The sequence below is a fragment of the Falco cherrug genome, chromosome 6 (assembly GCF_023634085.1).
Source record: "Falco cherrug isolate bFalChe1 chromosome 6, bFalChe1.pri, whole genome shotgun sequence".
Classification (NCBI taxonomy): domain Eukaryota; kingdom Metazoa; phylum Chordata; class Aves; order Falconiformes; family Falconidae; genus Falco; species Falco cherrug.
In genome coordinates, this window is record NC_073702.1 from 43895260 (window position 1) to 43902734 (window position 7475).

Sequence of the window (7475 nt, forward strand, 5' to 3'; positions counted from 1 at the left end):
GCATGTTCAGGGACGTTGGTAGGGTTGAACTTGCTAATAAGTCACCTACATGTAGTGTCTTGCTAAAAAGAGACCACTGTTTTGTGGCCTGGAGTGTCCTAGATTTAATTTTCATCCTATGCCTGAAAATTCTACAGGTGGGAAAAAATAGAAGGCATCAGCTACAGACAGGTTACATAGGCAATTCAAAGCACTCAGCATGGCTAGGAGTAACCTGAACAACTTCAGATATACAGAAAGCAGAAAGTACCTAAAAGGACACAAAGGGACAGTGAAAAATCCAGCCTTCACCTCCTCTATTCTGCCCATGCCAGAGACCACAATGCAACGCCACCCCTTCAGCTTTAAGGCCACAATTTTTCACTTTTTTTCTCCCCCCCACCCCCCAGCTACAGAGAAACCTTAAGTTGCCTCTGGAAACAATTGTTGGCAGAGGCTAGAATCCTAGATCTAGAAATGCAGGAAAGATTAAAGCTGCTCCACTCCCAGTCATCTCCATAGACAAGAGGGTGAAAGCTTGTATGTCACAGGGTTTTACATATCCCATAAAAATATGACTCTTTGGAACTGGAGAAAGATAAGAGACCAGAAATCAGTCACAAGTGCCTAAAGCAAGGTTTGTACTCTTCTTTCGTATACCACCGAATGTCTTAAGAGGGGATACGAGGTTCAGCTAATGAAGGAAAGAGAAGCTGCTTCCTCTGACCCTGTCCTTACTCCTGGTACAGTAAGTTTCACAGCATTTCCCTGTCAGTATCAAAAGCATTAGGAAAAGCAAGGAAATGCTTTTCTGTTGTTCCAGTGCAAAAGGTGGGTTACCCAAAAGCACATTCTTCAGACTTGCTTAAGTGGCTTTCACCTACACTATTCCATGTTAACAGTTCCACAGATTTCAGTGGCATCTTAGCTTTGTTGAGTGTTTTCTTTTTTCCCCCCATATATATTACTGGCTTCACTGGCAGCTGTGATGTTGCAGATGGAAACTGTTTTGATAATTGATGTTCTGAAATACCATTTATGCATAGCCTGAGATATTCCAGTGCTGTTTAGGATGTTTGTTTGTCTATATCCATTTCTGCTTTCTCTTAAAGACTCTGATTTATTCACTGCAAAACAAAACACACAAAAAACCAACCCCCACCCCCCCAAAACAAAAAAAAAAAAGAAAAGAAAAAAAGAAATAAAGCTGGAAACCTGGCTAAAATGAGAAGAATGGACTTCACTATCATACCATTTGCAAATTGGATGCACAGAAAAGCAAGTCAAGATGAGTTGTCATTCCAATTCCAGTCTTCTCACTGACCTTAGCAAGAGCTAGAGGTCTATCATTTTCTCCCACATATCTATCAGCACACGTGTGCTGAGTATATCATTAATATAATTTAACACGCAGTCAGCACCGGTACAACAGTACCAGCATGCAGGGCAGAACAAGTACAAATCAGGTGCCAGACATTTTGTAAGATGAAGTCCCCCTCCTCAGTGAAATTCAGATGAAATGAAATTCAGATGGAGTTTTGCTAGAGGCCAGGACTTCACCAGTGGGATGCACAGAGCAGGAGGACATTGTGGGTATCACCCCTGCCAGTCCAAGTACTTTGCTTTCAGACACTAAAGGACCCAAAGTCTCCCTGTTCCATCCTTTTTTATGGGTTCCACTGGATCCATTGCTGCTTTCATACTGTCACCCTGGCAGCACTGTGGCTAGATGGGGAAGTAATACAGACAAACTGGAAATGATTTTAAATAGAAACCTACAGAAAGGTTGTGCCACAGTCTTTTTTGGGTGTTTTTGTTTTCTGTTTTTTTGGTGGGTTTTTTTTTCCCCCAAAGATAGTACAGATAGTATAGCGGCAATGCATGCCTCTGGCCAACTAAATCTGGAGGCTGACTCATGCAGCTACTTTTAAAAATTCATAATGATAATTGTTGCCTGGAGGAATTTCTGAGATGAGATGTGAATTGTGTCAATGACAACAGGTAATACACCCTGTGAATAAGGTAATTAAGAGTATTTAACTTCCTAAATGGCTAGTAATTTTTCTGGTAGTCCTGATGTTGCTGTTTTCTTATATAAAAATCTAAAATGTTTTCTTTATTAAAATGAAATATGACAGCTTTACACTCATTCTGAGGAGCTTAACAAACATCTTCTACCTGTTTCAGGCATTTCCAGGTCTCATAACATTACAAACCAGGCAGACACCCGAGCACACCCTCAGCACTTCTTTGCCAAACTGAAGATCTGGGGTGTTTACAGAGTGCTCCCAAGAAGAAGCACCTTCCCATCAATAGGCCCCAGCACAAGCCTACAGCTCCCCAAACCCAGCCAGAAATCCAGCATTTCTCTTTCTCGGCCCCGGCTGCCCCGGGCCCCGGCCCTGGCCCTAGGGAGGGTGTTTCTGTGCCTGCAGGCGGGGGCAGCCAGGGGGTCCTGCTCGGAGCTGTGGCCTGGCCAGGCCCACCCAAACCTGGCCTCTGAGCAACTGGCGGCCGCGCAAGAGAAATGCTGGATTTCTGCTGGCCTGGGCTTGTTTCTGAGGCAGAAGGCAAGGACTGCTATCTTTTTAGTCCTTTATTTACCCCCCAGCAAAATATGTACTCAGTTTTGACTAGTGCTATAAATAAAGTAAAAAATAGTAACTGGAAGGCACTGATCTGCAAAATAACAAAAGCTCAGTGCTTTCAGTGAGGCCCTTGGAAGCTGTGCCCTGCCTTGCCCTGGTGTGCTTTTGAAAGAGAACGAATCTGTGCGAACTGGAGGGATTTTGTCCAGGTTCCAGCCCCTCTGCCCGTTCAAAGATGCTGTAACTGCGCACGGTAAATCCCAAACAGCTTGGCGAACCAGCGGCTCGATCCTCGCTGCCGCAAACCCCCGTGACCGCACACACTGTCTGTGTCCAGCTTTGGTTGCCTCAAGACTTTGAGTCCTGGAAGACTTCTCTACTTTTTGTTTTCAGTGCTTGTCCTCAGGCCAGGTGACCGCTGAGCTGGCCTTTCCCCCCTGGCAAGGCTGACACCGGTGCGCAGTATAGATCTCACTGCGGTACAAGAGGTGCCGCCGAAATACTGACAGTCACTTACCTCGTACAGTGCAGTACACTGAGCTTCCAAAAAGTACAAGTGCTTGTTCAGGAGGCTGACAGAGTAAATCATTGAAAGTACCTGCTGTCCATTGTGCCGCTTGACATTGATTGTGCTGTAGCTGTGACTTGTTTTATTGACTCATTATGAGGATATAATGGACTGGGGAGTTGGTAACTTGCAAAGGGAAGCGTCTGCTGTCCCATAAATTGTCCCTCTAATTTTGTAACACATTGCAGTTTAAAGGCAGGTCATAATGTTCCCAATCAGTTACCGAAAGGTAGGTCTCTAACTCAAAATGACTTGATTTGGAGGGAAGCTGAGGAACTTGCTTCAAATGGGGTGCTGAAAATCAGGCCAGTTTGAATTAACTGCCGGTGGTGTCTAGCTCAGAAAACAGGGGCTGCCATCTCCGAGTACAATGGTTGCCTTTTAAAACAGATCCAGAGAATGAACAAGCATAAAAATATGCCAGACAGCTTCAGAGTACTATTCAGTGGCACTGACCCTGCCTGCACCAATGAGGAGCATGACCTGAAGGCCCTTCCTTGAATGAAGACAGAGTATGTGTGCCATCTCCAGTGGTTGCGCATCTGCTTGACCTCAGACAGGTTCTTAGCTGGAACACCACATCCACACTCTGCCTGTTGTACAAGAGGAAAATGGGGAAACAGAATATGTGAGGGTCTGTTTTCTCCCCTCCAAGTACTCTTGCACAGACTGAGTAGCTAATTACATATAAATTGAATCACACCAGAGACTGCTTGGGTTTTTGAACAGCTGATCGATCTTTTCCTTCCATTTAGGAGTCTGATACATATTGGTATGCTAATTTTTCAGCAAATATTTGAGTTGCAGCATTGAGACCTGCAGCAAAACACAATTGTTTTAAGTTTTGTTTATTACTTATTTCTCAAATGTCAGCGTGCACCAAAGGGCTGCAGGAGCCCATCAGTTCTCAGGGACAAGAAGACTGCGAGAACCTTCTGATGGGGAACAATCTGTGCAGTCTTCTGCCTACAATAAACTTTTTTTCCCAGTATGTGGGCAACAAGACAGAATATCACAGAGATTAAAAAACAGATTGAAGCTCTCATTGTGTTTAAGCTGCGGTATACATTAGGATATGGCATTTGTCTAATGATGAGTCTTATGGCTGAAGTGTTAAAAAAGAATTAGTCTAGGCAATTTACCCACCAGACAGCTATTGATATTAAGAGAAGCAGTCTGATTGACTTTGAAAGTCTCCAATTATAATCCTTGCTATAATTATGATTATGCTTCTCTGTAGAGCACTACTGAGCCTCCACTTTTGACTCATACCAGATTCCCACTGAAGTCAGCAGGAGCTGTGCTTGAGATGGGGCTCTCATAGGCAGTACTGTTTGTCCGAAAGTAAACAAGCTGTTCCTGTAAATTGGCTCCCTAAAATGGACTGTTTTCCCCTTTGGATGGTAATAGCTTTAATCAAACATACAGCTTTTGCTTTGTTCTGCCGCAGGAACAAGGTAAGGTTTAATGGACTGGTGGTCTGGAGTATTTTCAGACTTGTCCAGCACTGTAAAAGTCTTAGCTAGACTTCTCAGGCTGGCAGATTTAGGGGCTAGCTTGGATCTCTTGTGTCTTCATCCAGTAATTCAGTATCAAGGATACCCTGCTTGCCTGTAAATCTTCTCCTCATTAGTTCTTGGACAGACAAGTAAAATATCATTCATTGATTTCATCATCATGATTAAAAGGAGGTAAGTAGATTCACTGCAAGAGAAGTAAATACGTAGGTTTGTTGTGGAAAGCTTACACAGGAAAAATCTATCTTTGTCTCCTTACCTACTGTATTATATACTCAGAGAACTCTGCATATTGATTGTGGGTGAAGTTGTTAATTGCCTGGCCAGCACTGCAAGCGCGGAAACATGTTTGGGAAGCAGCTTTCCATTTTTGTAGAGAAAGAGGAAACAAAGACCATAAATTGGGGAAAACCTGAAACAGCAAAATTCATGAGACTATCATTATTCATGTTAAGATGCACAATGAGAGAGGACAATCTTTGTATTAGGAAGTTTCTGTAAAGGTTAGCTTGCTGACAAATTACCCCCGTTATCTCTATAATCACTTGCTAAGCTATAAAAAACACAAAACTCTCATCTTGCAAGCAGATCTATGGAAGTACAATCCCATGGGGTTCTGCATGGCCCTAACAGCCTGTTAAGTCTATCAGAGGACGGGGTTAGGACTGCCAGCTCAGGCTATGTTTGCATGTTGTATTCTCTTATTTCTGGAAGAACTGGGGTCTTTACCACCCCTTCAGTATTTCTCTGGGCATCAATGAGCACATATATCCACAGTCAGAAACATATGGACATTTCTTCTTGGAGAGTTTTCAGAAATATAATTACAGCTGTCCTTAAACACCACGTTCTACTCTGTCCTGTGTCCTTTACAGTGCTTTGCTACATGATGGCTGTGTAAACCTGAAGCCATGCCAGCATTTTAATCTGAAGCTTTTTTTAATGACTTTTCATTCCAAGATTTGCAGTATCAAATACTTGCAGTCAAACGCTAAAACAGAACACGGAGAGTATCACGCAAAAAGTTTTCCATTGCAGTGGTGTCCACATTGTGTTACCCTACAGTATTTGTGCACTTGCATGCAAGAACAATGTCAGTCTCCTGAGAGTGCTGGGTGGCAAGGAGTTGTCCTAATTTTGCAGAGAGTGATTTGGGTATTAGCAGCAATACCACATAAGCATTGTGGCCTTTTAAAAGTGGTGTTAGCTGGGAGGCACAGCATCGCCATGGTTTCATAGTGAGTCTGGGGTCTTGCAGGACCTGGGCCCTGGGCATACAATACTTTTGACAACCAAATCAATGTCTTCTCTCATTTATCCATAGCCATGCTCCACAACCCAGTAGGAGAAACCCTCTTGCTGAGCACACATTCTTTCCTTCCGTTGGGAGGAAACCAAAATCTGAAAAGTCAACTCATCATGTTTTCTCACCTTACTTTTGCAAAATAAGAAAGTGAGGCTTCCTAAGGCGCAACCACTTGTTAGAATCAGGCAGTGACTGTGTCTGAGAGGCACTCAGGGAGCTCCCACCTGGAGAGGAGATGCCAGGTTAATCTCAGATTTCATCATTTCTGGAGCCTGCAGCCTGCGGCCGGTCTGCAGGAGCTTTTCAAGAGACATGAGTGTCATCTAGTGGTGAAACAAACCCACTTGGATCGCACCCCAGGGGCCACAATCTGCCCACTGGTTTCCATACAGAGCACTGGGCGACACATTGTTTCTGCGGCACTTTAACAACCTCATGCAGAATGTATGTGGTAACAATTATTTTAGCTTTTGTCCTTGCGAGATCTATTTTACACAGGCTAATAGAAAATAATACGAGCCAAGGGCAGTGAAGCAAGCAGCAGACTTGGTGGCTCTTTGCCTGAGGTTTTTCTGTCTCTGCGATCAGATACAGAAAGGGTCTGTCTGCTGGGGTGCAATAGCCACCAGCATCAGCCTTGCTCCCCAGGAGTCAAGTGAGAATTTTACAGAATACAGAGCCGTTTAAAGCTTTATTTATGTGTCATTGCGTGTAAAGTGTCCATTGCAGGAATGGACATTCAAGATCTTTGCATTTTAGAGTAGATTTTCTCCCATATTCTTTTGCCGCCTTTCACACATAAATCCAGATTCATTAGTGAATGCAGAGCATAAGCAAAGTAATTCAATCAGTCAAATACAAAGGAAGAAACACCTTCTCAGCAGAAGCATCACTAGCAAAGGAAGACAGGGAAAGATGGTTGAGCTGGTAACAAAGCAGAGTGGAGAAATACCGTCTGGTTATGTACAGTTTTCCTGATTTGACTTTCTGGCAGTTCATCACAGTAATTGCAATGCAACAAGCCCAGGTCAGGGTGTTGTGCCTATTTTCTGAGGAAAAACAGACTCTGAAAGGCTGCAAGTCACCTAGAAATCATCATGTTGTAAAATTACTCCCACAGTTGGGATCCACCTGTACTCTGTGCACATTTCCAAGTCCAGAACTGGAAATGCACATTTCTAGGACAAAGGTGAGCTTCCTGTATTTTCAGCTGATGCCAATGACTGAGGCTTAAGGAAAATCCTGAGTGATAAGATCAGGAGAGTTGGGGAGGGGGTAGTGGATGGAAAAGGGGGAGCTACATGGCCTCATAGCCCTGCTCCCACCATGGACAGTATGAATAGGGAGACTACTGCCGGAACAAGGTCTGTGGGCTATGCCAATGGAAAAAAGACCACTGCTCCTCCTTTTAACTCAACTGTTTCTCTGAGGAGAAATCACGCCTCAAAATTATGAGTGCCCGATGGCCCTTTGGAACTGGCTGGTGCCACCAATCCCTGTGACTGTCTTGTTCCACG